This window comes from Mustelus asterias, chromosome 11 (genome assembly GCF_964213995.1).
Source record: "Mustelus asterias chromosome 11, sMusAst1.hap1.1, whole genome shotgun sequence".
In the NCBI taxonomy this organism is placed as follows: Eukaryota; Metazoa; Chordata; class Chondrichthyes; order Carcharhiniformes; family Triakidae; genus Mustelus; species Mustelus asterias.
The window spans coordinates 103932124-103952148 of record NC_135811.1 but is presented as its reverse complement, the minus strand read 5'-3'; positions in this window follow the sequence as shown (position 1 = coordinate 103952148).

Here is a 20025-nt window from a genome sequence, read left to right as displayed (position 1 = left end):
CGGATGGTGTTGGCTAGCACGAGGGGACATAGCTTTAAATTGAGGGGTGAGAGATATAGGACAGATGTTAGAGGTAGGTTCTTTACTCAGAGAGTAGTAAGGGCGTGGAATGCCCTGCCTGCAGCAGTAGTGGACTCGTCAACATTAAGAGCATTCAAATGGTTATTGGATAAACATATGGATGACATTGGAATAGTGTAGATTAGAGGGGCTTTAGATTGGTACCACTGGTCGGTGCAACATCGAGGGCCAAAGGGCCTGTACTGCGCTGTAATGTTCTATGTTCTATGTTCTATTTATTACTGTCACAAGTAGGCTTACATTAGCACTGCAATGAAGTTAGTATGAAAATCCCCTAATCGCCACATTCCAGCACCTGTTCGGATACACTGAGGGAGAATTTAACATAGCCAAAGCACCCTAACCAGCACATCTTTTGAACTGTAGGAAGAAACCGGAGCACCCGGAGGAAACCCAGGCAGACACGGGGAGAACGTGCAAACTCCACACAGACAGTGACCCAAGCCGGGAATGCACCTAAGCAGCACGTCTTTCGGACTGTGGGAGGAAACCGGAGCGCCCGGAGGAAACCCAGGCAGACACGGGGAGAACGTGCAAACTCCACACAGACAGTGACCCAAGCCGGGAATGCACCTAAGCAGCACGTCTTTCGGACTGTGGGAGGAAACCGGAGCGCCCGGAGGAAACCCAGGCAGACACGGGGAGAACGTGCAAACTCCACACAGACAGTGACCCGAGGCCGGGAATTGAACCCGGGTCCCTGGCGCTGTGACGCAGCAGCGCTAACCACTGTGCCATCTTGCTGACCCAATGAGATCAGCTAACTTTGCGTCATTGAGGGACCCTGTTGGAAATTTTCTGAATCCTCATGGTTCAATACCACACTGGACACTAGTGTTAATGTACACCTAGCCATTGGGTCAATAATTAGCACAACCAACAATGCACTGACTTCTGGAGATAGAACAGCTGATTTGCTTGTTTCAAGGTAATAGTATTTGAAGGATTAATGAACATTCTCCTCTTTGCTGGGGATGGAGCTATAAATCATTTCAAAATGTTACTTATTGCCAGTGCAGTGACTCTTTTGCCAGAATTTTATTAAGAACAGGAAAAATATCGGCTTTGAAGCAGCTTGGAGTTAATCCTTTGGGGAGACAGATGCTGAATGTCCATCAGATTGGAAGCTTTAACAATTGTGCTGTGTTACAAAAAAAATATTTTCCTTAAATACAATGCTGGCGAAATCGTCCTGGGTGTTTACTAAAGTGTGATAGAAAGAAAGGACTTGCATTTCGAAAACACTTTTCACAATGTCCCAAAACATTTCACAGCGCCAGGGACCCGGGTTCAATTCCCGGCCTCGGGTCACTGTCTGTGTGGAGTCTGCACGTTCTCCCCGTGTCTGTGTGGGTTTCCTCCGGGTGCTCTGGTTTTCTTCCACAGTCTGAAAGGCGTGCTGCTTAGGTGGATTGGCCATGCTAAATTCTCCCTCAGTGTGCCCGAACAGGTGCCAGAGTGTGGTGACTCGGGGATTTTCACAGTAACTTCATTGCAGTTTGATGTAAGCCTACTTGCGACAATAATAAATAAACTTTAAACTTTAAAACTTTAAATCAATTAATTACTTTTGTAGCATAATGAGGCAGGCAACTTACACACAGCAAGATTCCGCATGTAGCAATGAGATATATGACTTACTGAACAATTTTCTTTGCTAACTTTGGTTGAGGGATTAATTTTGGTCAAGATAACTTGGGCAAACATTCCTGCTCCTTTATTCGTGGGACATGGGTGTCGCTGGCTGGCCAGCATTTATTTCCCATCCCTAGTTGCCCTTGAGAAGGTGATGGTGAGCTGCCTTCTCGAAAAGCTGTAGTCCATGTTCTGTGGGTTGACCCACAATGCCGTTAGGGAGGGAATTCCAGGATTTTGACCCAGCGACTGCGAAGGAACAGCGATATATTTCCAAGTCAGGATGGTGAGTGGCTTGGAGGGGAACTTGCAGGTGGTGGTGTTCCCATTTATCTGCTGCCCTTGTCCTTTTAGATGGAAGTGGTCATGGGTTTGGAAGGTGCTGTCTAAGGATCTTTGGTGAATTGCTGCAATGCATCTTGTAGATAGTACACACTGCTGCGACTGAGTGTCAGTGGTGGAGGGATTGAATGTTTGTAGATGTGGTGTCAATCAAAGCTTTGTCCTGGATGGTGTCAAGTTTCTTGAGTGTTGTTGGAGCTGCACCCATCCAGGAAAGTGGGGAGTATTCAATCACACTCCTGACTTGTGCCTTGTAGATGGTGGATAGGCTCTGGGGAGTCAGGAGATGGGTTACTCACCACAGTATTCCTAGCCTCTGACCTGCTCTTGTAGCCACTGTGTTTATCTGGTGAGTCCAGTTGAGTTTCTGGTCAATGGTAACCCCCTATCTGAGGAAGCAAACAGGGTTCAGCTTAAAATCTCATCCTCTGGACCACCAACCAAGTTCTTGCGAGGGGGTTAACACCTTAAACTTTCACTGAGGCAAGAGTGCTACCACTGAGTCAAGGCTGACACCTCATTATCCCTCCTCCAATTCTTTTCCACTCCTGAGGTTGACATTGTCACCGGGGGGTACTGTTCCACCAGTGTCGTCTTCCATCCAGTACATGATTCAAGTGACTATTCCTCATCATCTATTGGCCAAGAAAGAACGTTAAACTGGATGGGATAGAGCGGTGGGGAGGATCTCTAATCCAAGCCAATTCTATCCCAGTATCTGCACACACATTTTTCCACCAGTCCTAATCATTGTCCATCCAGACTCTTCAAATGCAGACAATAAAAAAAATAACAAAACTTATTCCAACTTATAAATCAAAGAGAGGGTTTCATAAAAAACTTAATTACTCCAAACTTGGGGCCTCACCCTGGACCATTCCAAGCTCACCCACAATTCTCAACAGGTTCTTATTTATACTGAGTCAGCTGGTCAGCTGACCATCACATCATTCTGTAATTGGTTCCATGGCTTACTGGGTCAGCTGACCCTTATAGCTTGTTACCACTGGTCACATTACATTCGATACAATGTTATCACCGGCTGCATTCTAACAATCACCAGTCGGACCTTGTGTTCAATACCAGAGTGGTTGAGAACTAAAAAACAGATGTTTGAGCATCCTCAGTTAAACCTAAGTTGCAAGGGTCGTATTGACAGTGCATTAACCTGGTCAGTCTCTGGAGTTTCCTTTGTTACTAAGCACAAACGCAAGCGCTTGAGCACATGACCCTGCAAGGAAAGGTTAATCAACCTCCTGAAGTCTACTAAAGTTATTGATTTTTCTAAATGTTGTATGAGTCTTCACCTTTAGCTTTTGCCTTGTAAATGAGAAAGTATCAATCAATGTAGATGCAGTGGCCACTGAACTGTTGAGTAATGATTGACCTTGAGGCAAAGACCATGTTAGTATTGAATTGAAAGACATTTCAGTGCATTTGGTATAGATATTTTGTAGAACTTTAATTAGTTAATGACAAATTCCGCAAAGGAAAAATTTGTGAATACACCATCTGTTTTAGAAGCAGGTGATAGATTAGAAATAGAAACATAGACAATAGGAGCAGGAGGAGGCCATTCGGCCCTTCGAGCCTGCTCCACCATTCAATATGATCATGGTTGATCATGCACTTTCTGTGTCCCACTCCCTCTTTCTCTCCATGCCCCTTGATCTCTTTAGCCACTAGGGCCACGTTCAGCTCCATCTTGAACATATCTAACGAACTGGCCCCAACAGCTTTCTGTGGTAGAAAATTCCACAGGTTCACAACTCACTGAGTGAAGAAGTTCTTCCTCATCTCAGTCCTGAATGGCTTACCCCTTATTTTAGACTGTGATCCCTAGTTCTGCACTTCCCCAACATCGGGAACATTCTTCCCCCATCCAGCCTGTCCAGTCCCATCAGGATTTTATATGTTTCTATGAGATTCCCTCTCATTCTTCTAAATTCCAGTGAGTACAAACCCAGTCGATCCAGTCTCTCTTCATATGTCAATCCTGCCATTCCAGGAATCAGTCTGGTGAACCTTCGCTGGACTCCTTCAATAGCAAGAATGTCCTTCCTCAGACTAGGAAACAAAAACTGCACACGATACTCAAGGGGTGGCCTCACCAAGGCCCTGTATAACTGCAGCAAGACATTCTTACTCCTATACTCAGATCCTCTTGCTATGAAGGCCAGCATGCCATTAGCTTGCCTCACTGCTTGCCGTACCTGCATGCTAACCTTCAGCGACTGTTCCACCATGAAACCCAGGTCATGTTGCACCTCCCCTTTTCCTGAACTGCCGCCATTCAGAGAATAATCTTCCTTCCTGGTTTTGCCACCAAAATGGATCATCTTACATTTATCACATTATATTGCATTTGCCAAGCACTTGTCCACTCAGTCAGCCTGTCCAAGGCAGCCTGCAGCCTCTTATCATTCTCCTCACAGCACACACTGCCACCCAGCTGAGTGTCATCTGCAAATTTGGAGATATTGCATTCAATTCCTTCGTCCAAATCATTAATGTATATTGTGAACAGCTGGGGTCCCAGCACTGAACCCTGCGGTACCTCACTAGTCACTGCCCTGCCACTCTGAAAAGGACCCGTTTATTCAACTAAAAATTCCATATGGTCGAGTGGCACAGGCATGATAAGGTAAAACAAAATGAAACTGTATTAATTTACAGCAAAATATTCTGTTAAAACTACAGTTATTAATAAAGAACCAGCTCATTAAAATGAAGTTTATACAGAGTTGTATTAGGTAATGCAGACGTGTGGATCGTCACAAAGAAGATGTAAGAAAAAGACATTAAGAATGGCTATTGGAACAGATCCTGAGGATTTGGAAACACTGGGCTAGAAGTATGACATGAGTGATTCCTCCAACTACACCAGTGGTAGGGGGGGCGGGGGGGGGGGGGGGGAGTGCAACTTGTGGCCTGGGAACCACATGCCCCTCCTATCTGGTTTGTGAGTGTGGCCCGCGAGACACTTTGTTGACCGCTGCCCACGCGTAGGTTTGCCACATTCCACTGATTTCCATCCGCATTTTGTTTTCTACCAGTGTGACTGAAGTGATTGGCACTGCTGCCTCACAGTGCCAGGGACCCGGGTTCAATTCCTGGCTGGGGTCACTGTCTGTGTGGAGTTTGCACGTTCTCCCTATGTCTGCGTATGATTTCCTTCGGGTGCTCCAGTTTCCTCCCACACTCCAAAGATGTGTGGGTTAGTTGGATTGGCCGTGCTAAATTGTCCTTTGATGTCAGGGGGGCTAGCTAGGGTAAATGCATGGAGTTATGGGGATAGGGCCTGGATGGGATTGTGGTCGGTGTAGACTCGATGGGCTGAATGGTCTCCTTCTGCACTGTAGGATTCTAATTCTATGATTCTATAAAGCAAGAGCAAGTGAAGTGCTGATTGCACATTGACTGTGAGGAGTATCAATATTTATTTTCTTACCATTTGAAATTGGTGACATTCCTATTGATACATAAATGAGTAACCTTTGTTCTGAAATATTCGGTGCGTATTCAATGTGTTTAATCCCATTTAGTGAATAAGCCCGATTTCAATCTTGCAGCCCACTGAGATGAAGGATGGCCATTCATGTGGCCCACTCACTCGCTTCGGTTGCCCATCATTGGACCACACAAACAAGGTGTATAACCTTTTAAGTCTACGTTTAAGTGCCTTATACTTAATGGCTGGAATTTTCCTGTCCTGCCCACCACGTGAATCGTAGCAGGTGGGACACGCACCAAGCAAAGGTCCGTTGACCTCGGGTGGGATTTTCTGCCCTTGGGGTGAGCGCGGCCGGATATATCTGTCGCATTTGTCATTGACGTGTTTGAATCCTATTGATATGAGGAGTAAATTAGAAGTAAGAACACATGTTCCGGCAACTATAAATGCCATTTGTGTATTTCTGGAAGTTATAACTTGTACACAATTGCTTTGGTATCTTCTCTGGTATGTTTCACAATGAAGAAAGGTGTACCTGCCTCATGTACATGGTTCATCGATTGCACATTGGTTATGACACCATGGATTGTTCTAGGAGGGGCGTGGTAATGGCAAAGTGCCAGGTTATAATGTTGCGGATTACAATGGTGGGGTGTGTTGTTATTGTAGAGGGGTTGCTATGGCCATGTATTGTAGCCATGATGTGGAGATGCCGGCGTTGGACTGGGGTAAACACAGTAAGAAGTTTAACAACACCAGGTTAAAGTCCAACAGGTTTATTTGGTAGCAAATGCCACTAGCTTTCAGAGCGCTGCCCCTTTGCCAGGTGGAGTGGACACCTGTATTGTAGCAGCAAGGTTATTATGGTAAAGTGGGTTGTTGTAGTAGTGGGAGTGCTGACTTCCAATCCAAACATTGCAAATTGTTAAATCTTGTGCTAAGTTTAAAAAAGAATGTAATGACCTCAGCAAGACCCATGAGCTTGGCCTTTTGGAGTATGAGCTCCCTGATTGAGATAAGGATTGCCTGCCCAATCAGGGAGTCTCACCTGTTGAGGAGTGTTGGGGCTACTGACCCTCCAGATTCTGACTCTGTAGCACTCTTAGGAGCGGAGTTGAGTTTGTAAATCTGGTGAAGGGACACCGGCCATGAAGGAGTTAATTCAAAATCCATCTGTTCCAAGGTGTGGCAATTCGAACTGATCTTCATTCATTGCCCAACCCTGATTGCAAGTGATAACTTGTATGCCTGAGTGGTGCTAACATCAAAACTAAATGCTGACGTAAGCTGCTGAATTGCTGAAAAAAAGCACCTCCTTTGGCAAAGAGAACCCACTCTTTTCTTTTCCAATTCACATTATCTGCTTAGGTCTTAACACTACCTGAAATGGCCCAGCAATCACTCAGATTCGACTCATTTGCTGGATCTGAACAACAGAGACCACTCCATCTGACGAAGGAGCAGCAAGCTCCGAAAGCTTATGGTATTTGCTACCAAATAAACCTGTTGGACTTTAACCTGGTGTTGTGAGACTTCTTATTCTGAATTTTCTAACAGATTGTGCCCTACCTCAGATAGGAATTTATGATTATGAAAGAGTTTGATAGGCAAGGTGGAGAGAAAACATTTCCACTTGTCAGGGAGACCAAAAACTCAGGACCATAAATATAAGGGTAGCTATTAATAAATTCAACAGTGAATTCAGGGAAAGATGGCAGGTATGCCAAAAGGGCTGAGAATGTGGAACATGTGTGAGTGGAGGTAACATAAATATCTGCAAAGGGGAGCTAGATAAACAGTCAGGGTGAGAGGAGCAGAGGGACATGTTGATGGGGTTCACAAAATCCCTACAAAATCCCATTGAGTCTGCACCGAACCTCTGACAGAGTATCTTACCCAGTCCCTCTCCCCCGCCCTATCCCTGTAACCCCACACATTTACTATGGCTAATCTATTTAACCTGCATATCTTTGGACACTAAGGGGCAATTTAGCATGGCCAATCCACCTAACCTGCACATCTTTGGACTGTGGGAGGAAACCGGAACACCCGCAGGAAACCCACGCAGACACGGGGAGGGTATGCAAACTCCAGACAATCACCCAAGGCCAGAATCGAACCTGGGTTGCTGGACCTGTGAGGCAGCAGTGCTATCCACTGTGCCAACGTACTGCCCATTAGATGGTTAGATGAAAAATGTGGGAGGGAACTCAGATGGGACATTGACAGCAGCATAAACCAATTACGTTCACTGGCTATAAAATATAATAAATAGCCAACAGTTTAGAACATGGAACATTTGTTAAGCCCTTCAAAAAAGAGTTGGATAAATATCTTATTGGGGATGCAGTTGTTGAGATAGATGTGCCGTGATTTTACACCTGTGTTCATCGCCACCGCAAACGATGATATAATGAGCTTCCAGCCCAGGAAGGTGGAGAACCTCATCTCAATACATTTAAATACAATTAGTGGGCTTCCCTCCATATCGCTCCCCCCACGTTAGGAATGTCGCGAGCTTTACAACTAGTGGGAGCACACATGGGGTAGAGGAATGTATTTGGGAAGTAACCCGGCACTGACCCCACCCCAGGCACTCCCCCTTGGCTGTGAGGGGGCAGTGCCAGGGAGCAGTGCCAAGGAGGGTCCCATTGGGGTTCTGCTTATTGGTTGTTTCCTCTTTTGTGTGTGGGGGGTTCCTCATGTGTAGTGTCTCCAATGTCCATGGGGGGCCCTTGTCTATGGGGGGGGGGTTGGGAATCCTGTGTTGCCCATTGGAGATTGGGGCACCCTTGAAGAGGGCAATCTTAGAATTTGCCGGCTTTTTCCAGCCCTGCCCTGCCAGCGTTCCAGCGTGAGCCACATCTCCAGAATATTTCTGGAGAAAATGCTGGATTATCTGTGAGCTGCGCGCTGGTTTTCTCACTTCAGCCAACAGTCTGTGCCCAGAATGGAAACTCTGGCCTGTAGTGTGAGAGCGATGATTGAATAACCCCATTTAGCACAGTGAGCCCTGTGCTACGGTTGAGGGTGTTGGCTATGGGGGAAACAGGTCAAGGTGATAAAAGGGAGATGAGAGGATGGCAGAACATTTTGGAGTTTCACCCGATTACACTCAGGGCCTGTGAATATTTGTGCAACACCCCTCAGATTACGTGGCTGGGTCAAAACATACATCAAAGCCGGAATCTTATGGCCGTTTACGCCGGTGGGATTTTCCCATCCTGCTGCAGTGAACGGAGATTTGACTGGGCGCCAAATTCTCTGAACAGCCGGTAAGATCCCGCTCAAGAAATTCATTATCTGTCTGTCCTTCACTCTCAGGCCCACAGTACGGTGCAGTGTTCTTCGCACACAACCAGGATCATAGAATGAATCATAGAATCCCTACAGTGCAGAAAGTGGCCATTCGGCCCATCAAGTCTCCACTGGCCACAATCCCACCCAGGCCTTATCCCCATAGCCCCATGTATTTAACCTGCTGATCTCCTGACACTAGGGTCAATTTAGCATGGCCAATCAACCTAACCCGCACATCTCTTGAATGTCACAGTGTCAACCAATATCAGTGATTCTACTCTCAATGTGTCTTATCCACCTGCAACCAAGTATTTTACAAACACGCAGCCTCTACTATTTAGAGGAGCAAGAGCCGCAGGCAGTTAGCAACTGCTTCACTTCGAAGTTTCCACTTTTAAATTGTCCACAATCCCAATTGGACCAGTGCCCATTTGGTCAGGGGGTTATAATCCTGGGACTTCCTAGCTAATAGCTCTGTGGGGACCATCTGACCCACACGAACTGCAAGGGTTCAAGAAGCCAGCTCCCTCACCACCTTCTCAAGGGGCAATGAGGACTGGGCAGCAAATGCCAACCGCACCCACAACACCACAATTTTAATAAATAATTGGGCATTAGCATTTAAACAAGATGTGCTTTTTATATCACACTGCTTTACCACACATTGAGAAAACAATCACTGTGATAAAGAATTACTGCCCGTTGTCTTTGCTTCTAAATCTATTTCCTCATTCTAATTTTACACACATTAATAAGAATGACAAAGTTCAACAGAAAGGCTAATTGTGAATTAGAAACAGCCCTGGGGGCCTGGGTTTGTACACTAGTTTAATTAAGGATAATTAAGATAAGGACTCTCCAAAGATTCTTTGTCTGAAAATCAATTTGATTTCTTAACTTATCTTGACAAGTAATGTAATGTCCTCTAGACTGTTTTACAAAGCCTTACACTACAAGGAGTTGGATACCATCAGCAGACCTGATTCTTTGGAGGGATGGGACATATACTCAGAGAATTGCTTATTTTTTGTTCATAGGGCTGAATTTAATCTTTGCTCTGGGGCTCTTACCCACCGCTTGGAAGACCAGTGGCAGATCCACAATGTTGGTGATGGCTTGCTGAAGTCTCTGTCTGACCAGTGGTAGTGTTTTCCCGGGACTGGCTCCAAGGGCAGGCTCTGGTGCAGTGGTATTGTCACTGGAGCAGTTATCCAGAAACCCAGGGTATTGCCCTAGGGACCTGGGTTTGAGTCCCATCACAGCAGATGATGAAATTTAAATTCAGTAAATTGTAATGATGACTTTCAATAAAGTCTAATAATTGGTCAATATTTATTCCTCAATCAACATCATTGCAACAGATTATCTGGTCATTATCAGATTAAGCTTGTGGGAGCTTGCGGCGTACAAATTGGCTGTCGCCTTGCTATGGGGCAGCATGGTGGCGCAGTGGTGAGCACTGCTGCCTCATAGCGCCAGGGACCTGGGTTCGATTCCCGGCTTGGGTGACTGTGTGGAGTTTGTAAGCTGTGCCCGTGTCTGTGTGGGTTTCCTCCGGGTGCTCCGGTTTCATCCCACAGTCTGAAAGATGTGCTGGTTAGGTGCGTTGGCCATGCTAAATTCTCCCTCAGTGTACCCGGACAGGTGTTAGGGTGTGGTGACTCGGAGATTTTCACAGTAACTTCATCGCAGTGTTAATGTAAGCCTACTTGTGACACTAATAAATAAACTATAAACTATGTTATGAACATAGATCACTCTTCAAAAGTACTTAATTGGTTGTAAGTTGCTTGACGATATTATGAACGTAGCCCAATCCATCACTCAAACCAGCCTCACATCTATTGACACTGTCTACACTTCCCGCTGCCTCGGAAGAGCAGCCAGAATAATTAAGGACCTCACGCACCCTGGACATTCTCTCTTCCACCTTCTTCCGTCGGGAAAAAGATACAAAAGTCTGAGGTCACGTACCAATTGACTCAAGAACAGCTTCACCAGACTGCTGCCACCAGACTTTTGAATGGACCAACCTCGTATTAAGTTGATCTTTCTCTACACCCTAGCTATGACTGTAATATTACATTCTGCACTCTCTCCTTTTCTTCTCCCCTTATGTACTCTATGAACGGTATGCTTTGTCTGTATCGTGCACAATGAACAATACGTTTCACTGCATCCCAATACATGGGACAATAATAAATCAAATCAAAAGAACAGGCGATATGAAGTCTTTCTTTCATTAGTTTATGATGTTTGGACAATTGTAAAAAGATAATCACTGAATAATGCAAACACATGCACCTGTCCAATGAAAAAGCTCAGTACAACTAAGTTACACCTTCTCCTTCGAACAACACAGCGATTATGTTCTAAACCACGTGGCTTTTTATCATTCCAGCATTGACAGCCGTGCCTTCAGTTGCTTAGGCCCCAATCTCTGGATTTCCCTCCTGAATCCCATCCACTTTTCTTCCCTCCTTCACGATGTTCATTCAGACGTCGGCTCTATGGCCAAGCATTTCATCATCGGCCCTAATATCATCTTTAGGTATTTGGTTATGTTTTGTTAGATAGTGTTCCTGTCAGGCACCTTGGGACATTTCACAAGCGCTGCCGAATTGCAGATTATTGCCGTTGATCGCAGAGATTGTGGCCGCGATCTAGCAGGTGTGTGTGCCAAGAATGGGATTTGCACCAGCCTAGATCTCAGTTTGGGATCTTCCCCACCCACTTCTCTGCCTCCGCCCCCCCGCCCTCACCGGTGATGTAATCGTCAAAGGCATGACCCTGATTTCCAAAAATTTAAATATCTAATCATATACTTACCGGGTTTGAGGCCACCACGTCGACCCAGGATGTAGCCTACTCCCACCCCCCCTCACCTCCCCACCCTTCACCGCCCACACTGCCCAGGTAGCGTGATGTCACACCACCGCGAAACACTATAGGAGTTATACTTATACTCCTACTTACATACTTATTTGGTCTTCGAAACCGAAAACCAGTTGTGATGCCCACACCGGAGGCGCACAGTGAGGTATCACCCCCGGGTGGTGCAGAGACACAGCCAGGGAGTGCCAGTCTGGCAGTGTCAGTGTGGCAGTGCCAAGGGCAGGCCCTCTGGGGAGACCTACTGGGAGGGTTCCACTATTGCGTGGGGTAAGGGGGAGGGTTGTTAGGGGGGGGGGAATTGTGCCTCCATTGAGGTGGGAGGAGCAGTGCTTGTAAAGGGGGTTTGGACGGAACCTATGTAGAACAGTGGGGGTGGAACCTGTGAAGAGGGGTGGAGTGGCGCAAGTGACGGAGTGGGGGGGGGGCACCCTGATGCTTGTGTGGTGTGTGGTGTGCGGGGTGCTCCCCTTGTCTGCCAGGGCAGCCCCGATCTCCACAGGGGTGGTCCTAATGTCCTGATCTCTGTGGGTTGGGGAGGTTCCAATTTCTGTGGGGGAGACAGGGGCGGTGAGGGGGAGGGCGGCCTTAACTTTAACGTGGTGATCCAGGTGCCGTTTAAAAATGGGGAATCACGGCTTTGCCCCCCACCAGCTGGCTGTGTGATACTCGCCAGCACAAATTGCACAGAGTGCTGTTAAACCAGGCGAGGAAAGGTACCTGTGAAACCGACCAGTTTCACACAGCTGTTCTCACCTTATCCAACACTCTGCAATTTTGGGAAAATTGTAACCATTGGGATTTTCCAGTCTCGCGGCAAATTCCTGCCCAAAGTCAATGGACCCGTCAACTTTGCTGCCCGCCTGCGGTGATTTGTGTCACGGATAGAACCGGCAAACCTCGGCTGAAGGAACAGATTTAGATCAAGCAAAATACTGCAGCTGCTGGAAGTCTGAAATAAAAAACAGAAATGCTGAAAAGAAGGTCAGGTCGGATCAGAAGAGACCGAGGGAAAGGCCGGAACTCTACCTCCTCGTCCGCCACGGAATCGGTGTGGGTGAGACTCCGACAATGGAAATGTCATCGGCTTTGGGTACAAACAACACTTAAACCCAAAGTACTCAAGTTCCAAACTTTAATACCTTGTGCACAAGTGAGAACTCAGTGCAGCGCAATGCATTGCTGGGAGTTCTGTTGATACAAACAAACAATTTAGCAGTTATAGTTAATTACAGCAAATGAGAAACGAGCAACTTGCTAATCCTTCATTTGCATAACTATCCACTAATCATAACATAGTTTTTTGCCCTTTCTTATCCAATAGAAAACTGTCTGCTGCTAATCCCTCATTAGCACAATATGTCCCCATATCTTGCTCTTTGGCATTTTATAGAGTCATAGGGGTTTACAGCATGGAAACAGGCCCTTCGGCCCAACTTGTCCATGCCGCCCTTTTTTTTTAAAACCCCTAAGCTAATCCCAATTGCCCGCATTTGGCCCATATCCCGCTATATCCATCGTACATGTAACTATCTAAATGCTTTTGAAAAGATAAAATTGTACCTGCCTCTACTACTACCTCTGGCAGCTTGTTCCAGACACTCACCACCCTCTGTGTGAAAAAATTGCCCCTCTGGACATTTTTTGTATCTCTCCCCTCTCACCTTAAACCTATGCCCTCTAGTTTTAGACTCTTTTGGGGATTTTTTAATACGTCAAACAAATTTTTAAAGGTATGTCAGTTTACAATCTGCTTGTAATGCAAGTATGTGTCAGTTATCTTCAGCCAATGCAAGACTTAACTTGTCAAAGAATCTTGTTTTTTCAAACAAATTACTATGCTGGATCAGCATAGTCACACAATGCATTCAATGCAAGTTGAACAGCAGTATTTACCAATATTAAGTGCAAAATGGAATCTAAATCTTATGCCATACTTTATAACTTCACAAAAAAAAACCAAATCACACTACTAACTCCTGTTTCTCTGAATGTCTCAAAACCACTTACTTGGATGCAATGATTTAAAGAACACTATTGTGTGTCTCAACTGTCATCCAACAGCAGAAACTATTACCAGGCTACAAAGTTTCTTTCACATTCGATACATTTTCTCAGGGCAGCACGATGGTACAGTGGTTAACACTGGTGCCTCACAGCGCCAGGAACCCGGGTTCGATTCCCGGCTTGGGTCACTATCTGTGTAGAGTTTGCATGTTCTCCCCGTGTCTGTGTAGGTTTCCTCCGGGTGCTCCGGTTTCCTCCCACAGTCCAAAAATGTGCAGGTTGGGTGAATTGGCCATGCTAAATTCTCCCTCAGTGTACCCAAACAAGCGCTGGAGTGTATGGAGACTTGGCGATTTTCACAGTAACTTCATTGTGATGTAAATGCAAGCCTACTTGCGTCTAATAAATAAACTTGCTTACTTTTCAGAAAAATTTCTTTGTTATATATTTTGTTTTAATTCTACAATAGGACTCCCTCTTAAAAATTATTTTCCCCCTTCCCTAATATCTCCTTTTATTTACCACCTTTGGTAAAATGTGGTGGAAGACAACTTGTTCCAGAACATTCAATACCAGCGTGAAAAAAGAAGCAAGCCCCATGCTGAACTTTCCACATGATCACTCATTCCATGCTTAGCAATTCCCTGACACTTTATCCTTAATATTTCCATACTCCTCCATTCATTTTGTTATGGAAATGTCTCATTTTCCATCCTCTGGTGAAGGTTGGGAATGGAATGTTTACGGAACTTACACAAGGTGAAGATTAGTCGCTTACCCTGAATACGCAAGCACTGGCTTCACTGAAGACCGTGTATGCTGATAAGCATTTTTCATTACTTGACAGAGTGGTTTTTAAACAATTATGGAACTTTAATTTTCACAATTGTTGTAACCTAACTTCCACAGAAATCTCCGCTGACCGCAGATGGGAACTTCCGGTCTTGCACGAGCAAGGCCGTAAAATCCCGCACAAAGAGTTAACATCTCAGGTTAATGACTTCTCATCCATTTCTCTCTCTCCACAGGTGCTGCCTGACCTGCCGAATATTTCCAGCATCTTCTGTTTTCATGACATATTTAGGATACATATCTTCTCGGTTTATTTTGGAAGCTGTCAGAGAATCACGCAGTGTGAACAGGGCATAGAATCCTTCAATGCCAATACTAATCTCCAGGGAATCTATGGATAGAAACTGCTGTATTTTGTACCAACAAATCTGGGATCTGCAAGAAATGAGGACAGAAAGAATAACAAGGATGCGAATCCCGCTGTGAAGTTTTCCAATCTGACAGCCCATACGATAAACATGGGTGGCACGGTAGCACAGTGGTTAGCACTGCTGCTTCACAGCTCCAGGGACCTGGGTTCAATTCCCAGCTTGGGTCACTGTCTGTGTGGAATTTGCATATTCTCCTCGTGTCTGTGTGGGTTTCCTCCGGGTGCTCCGGTTTCCTCCCACAGTCCAAAGATGTGTGGGTTAGGTTGATTGGCCATGCTAAAAAATTGCCCCTTAGTGTCCGTAGGTTAGAGGAATTAGTAGGTAAATATGTAGGGATATGGGGTAGGGCCTGGGTGGGATTGTGGTCGGTGCAGACTCGATGGGCCAAATGGCCTCTTTCTGCACTGTAGGGTTTCTATGAAACAGGAATACAATGCTGCTTTAGCCTGATTGACTGAAGCCCTCACACATGCCTTGGTAATTTCTAGATTTTGATTTGATTTATTATTGTCACATGTATTGGGATTTAGTGAAAGTATTGTTTCTTGCGCGCTATACAGGCATAACATACTGTTCATAAAGTACATAGAGGAGAAGGAAAGGAGAGGGTGCAGAATATAAGGCGAGATTTTACAAACTCGCTAGGGCGAGATCGTAAAATTCCGCCCGAGGCCAACGGAGATTTCCATTCTGCGGAACGGAACGGAATCGCGGCAGGTGAGGTGATAAAATTCCGCTCATAGAGTTGCAGTTACCAATAGAGTGAAGAGAAAGATCAGCTTAATATATGTCAGGACCATTCAAAAGTCTGATGGAAGCAGGGAAAAAGCTGTTCTTGAGTCAGTTGATACTGTTCTCAGACTTTTGTATCTTTTCCTGATGGGAGAAGTTGGAAGAGAGTATGTCCAGGGCACGTGGGGTCCTTGAAATTTGCTGGCTGCTTTCCCAAAGTAGCGGGAGGTGTAGACGGAGTCAATGGATGGGAGGCTAGTTTGCGTGATGGACTGGGTTACGTTCATAACCCTTTGTAGTTTCTCGCAGCCTTGTTCGGAGCAGGAGCCATACCAAGCTGTGATCCAACCAGAAAGGATGCTCTCTATGGTGCATCTGTAAAAGTTGGTGAGAGTCATAGCGGACATGCCAAATTTCCTTAGCCCAAGAAAGTAGAGGCGAGGGTGGGCTTTCTTAACTATAGCGTCGGCATGGGGGGACCAGGAGAGGTTGTTGGTGATCTGAACACCTAGAAGCCTGAAGCTCTCGACCATTTCCACTTCATCACCATTGATGTAGACAGGAGCATGCCCTCCACTATGCTTCCGGAAGTTGATGACTCTCTCCTTTGTTTCATTGACATTGAGGAAGGGATTATTGTCATCGCACCACTTAACTATTCCAATGTTTTCCCAGCCATTCTCTGATATACTTCGCTCTATATATTTGAGCTAATAAAAATTTCTGCTGCCCGTATCCTAACTCACATCAAACCTCCTGTACTGACTGATTTGCATTGTTGTTCTTGGCCTGGCAAAGCCTTGATTTTAAAAATTTCATTCTTGTTTTTAAAACCCTTCCATGGCCTCATCCACCCAAATGCCAATAATCTCCTGCCCTATCACAGTCTGAGATGTCTGATGCTCCCTTTCACTGCACTGTTGGCGGTTCTGCCTTCAGCTACCTCGGCCTCAACCTCTGAAATTCCCTCCCTCGCCCTCACTATCTCACTAACAGCGGCACGGTAGCACAGTGGTTAGCACTGCTGCTTCACAGCTCCAGGGACCTGGGTTCGATTCCCGGCTTGGGTCACTGTCTGTGTGGAGTTTGCACATTCTCCTCGTGTCCGCGTGGGTTTCCTCCGGGTGCTCCGGTTTCCTCCCACAGTCCAAAGATGTGCGGGTTAGGTTGATTGGCTATGCTAAAATTGCCCCTTAGTGTCTTGAGATGCGTAGGTTAGAGGGATTAGCGGGTAAATATGTAGGGATATGGGGGTAGGGCCTGGGTGGGATTGTGGTCGGTGTAGACTCGATGGGCCGAATGGCTTCTTTCTACACTGTAGGGTTTCTATGATTCTTTCTATGACTAACCTTCTCCCATCCTGAAAGTCCCTCATGAGAGAGGCTGGGGTTGTTCTCCTTAGAGCAGAGAAGGCTCAGGGAGGACCTCATCGAAGTGTACAAAATTATGAGGGACATAGGTGGGGTAGACAGGAAGAAACTTTTTCCCCTTAGTAGAGGGGTCAATAACCAGGGGGCATAGATTTAAGGTCAAGGGCAGGAAATTTAGAGGGGAGTTGAGGAAAATCTTTTTCACCAGAGGGTGGTGGGAATCTGGAACTCGCTGCCTGAAAGGGTGGTAGAGGAGGGAACCCTCACAACATTTAAGAAGCATTTAGATGAGCACTTGAAACGCCATAGCATACAAGGCTACAGGCCAAGTGCTGGAAAATGGGATTAGAATTGATAGGTGCTTGATGACCAGCACAGACATGATGGGCTGAAGGGCCTCTTTCTATGCTGTAAAACTCAATGACACCATGGCTACGATTAAAATTAGCCTATTTTGTCTTGACTTTTGTTTATCTGCTCGAAACTCTCTTTACGTGATTCATTATCAATGCTGTCTAAAGATATTCCTCTGAAGCAACTTGGGTTATCTTATTCTGATATTAATACTAGTGATTCTAGGGCAGAGTGGACGAGCGTTCTTTTCCACAGTTCAAACATATGAACCTATACACAAACAAAAGCAGGGAAGATCTTCTTGGCAGTGCAGGATAGTTCTGAATAGAGGAACATGTTACTGAAGCGTCTCAGCTTGTGATCTTCAGGACAGGGGCAAAAATGCCAAGTTTCAAAGATCACAATCTTGAATGTGCTAATAGTTTTCACTAATTAAGGTAATTGGTCAAGTTTGTAACATGGCTCATCTGTGCTTGCTGCAAGTGAAATACATTCATACGCAGGCACCTATTCTCCGTAAGCAAAGGACTACCTCCTTTTTAATTACCCTGGAACTTGGGGGGCCTATGTTCCCTCTTCCTGCCTCTATAGCAACACCTTGGATTTCATAGAAATAGAATCATAGAAACCCTACAGTGCAGAAGGAGGCCATTCGGCCCATCGAGTCTGCACCGACCACAATCCCACCCAGGCCCTACCCCCACATATTTACCCGCTAATCCCTCTAACCTACGCATCCCAGGACTCTAAGGGGCAATTTATAACCTGGCCAATCAACCTAACCCGCACATCTTTGGACTGTGGGAGGAAACCGGAGCACCCGGAGGAAACCCACGCAGACACGAGGAGAATGTGCAAACTCCACACAGACAGTGACCCGAGCCGGGAATCGAACCTGGGACCCTGGAGCTGTGAAGCAGCAGTGCTAACCACTGTGCTACCGTGCCGTACCATACCGTTGACTTTGTTTTATTCATTCCTGGGACACGGGTGTCGCTGGCTAGGCCAGCATTTATTGCCCATCCCTAGTTGCCCTTGAGAAGGTGACGGTGAGCTGCCTTCTTGAATCGCTGCAGTCCATGCGCTGTGGGTTGACCCACAATGCCGTTAGGGAGGGAAATCCAGGATTCTGACCCACTGACTGCGAAGGAACGGTGATATATTTCCAAGTCAGGATGGCTTGGGAGGGGAACTTGCAGGCGGTGGTGTTCCCATGTATCTGTTGTCCTTGAACTTCCAGATGAAAGTGGTTGTGGATTTGGAAGGTGCTGTGTAAGGATCTTTGGTGAATTGCATGTAGTGCATCTTGGAGATAGACTTGTCAACCAATCAGCATCCTTTACTCCTGTATTATAAATTATTGTGGTTACTTGGAATTTGGCCTTCTGTGTTTATCCTGATGCGTGCAAGATGAAAAACGTCAGCAATACGGTTCTTTTTGCACCAATACGACAGATCTTCTGGCTCATCAAGCACACCCCAACCAGACAGAATGCAATCCACTGGCATCAACAACTGACCCTGGTGACACAACCTCCTGCGAGATCCAGTAAAATAGCAGGAAAGAGACTGAGGTCAATTTAGGAATAACTGTATGAAACTCGCTAATGTCGCCATCCTTCATAGAATCATCAAATCTCTACAGTGAAGAACGAGGCCATTTGGCCCATTGAGCCTGTACCGACTCTCTGACAGAGCATCTTACTCTGTCCCCCTGTACTACCCCCTGTAACCCCATGTATTTACCTTGCTAATTCCCCTAGCCTACATATCTTGGAACATTAAGGTGAAATTTACCACGACCAATCCACCTAACCCGCACATCTTTGGACCGTAGGGGGAAACTGGAGCAACCAGAGGAAATCCATGCAAACGTGGGGAGAACATGTAATTCCACACAGTCACTCAAACCTGGATTTGAACCCGGGTCCCTGGTGCTCGAAGACAGCAGTCTTAAACATGGTGCCACTCAGGGTACTCAAGTATATCTCTTTGATTGATGTTGGGTGCAGGTTAAATACTGGCAAGGAGACTGGGTGGAACTTCTCCCTCAGTTTCTTCAGAATAGTGCCATGGAATCTCTTACATCCTTCTGTGAGTCTGAGAGGGCAGGCAAGGCCTTGGTACAATGCCACTTCTGAAAGTGTATCTATAGCTCAGCACATCCTCCAGTCTCACAAACTCAATCAGTATGCTTTCGAAGGATTATATCCCTGGAGGCACAGTGGTTAGCACCACTGCCTCACAGCGCCAAGGACCTGGGTTCAATTCCACCCTTGGGTCTGTATGGAATTTGTACATTCCCCCCGTGTCTGCGTGGGTTTCCTCCAGGTGCTCCGGTTTCCCCCCACAGTCCAAATATGTGTGGGTTAGGTTGATTGGCCATGCTAAATTGTCCCTAGTGTCAGGGGGACTAGCAGGGTAAATGTGTGGGCTTGTGGGAGTAGGGCCCAGATGGGATTGAGGTCGGTGAAGACTCGATGGGCCGAATGGCCTCCCTCTGCACTGTAGGGATTCTATCATCTCTACTGGGAATGTGCTGTCTATCCCATTGGCAAATAACTTCCTGCAGAAATAAGTACCTTGAGTCATAGAGGTTTACAGCATGGAATCAGGCCCTTTGGCCCAATTTGTC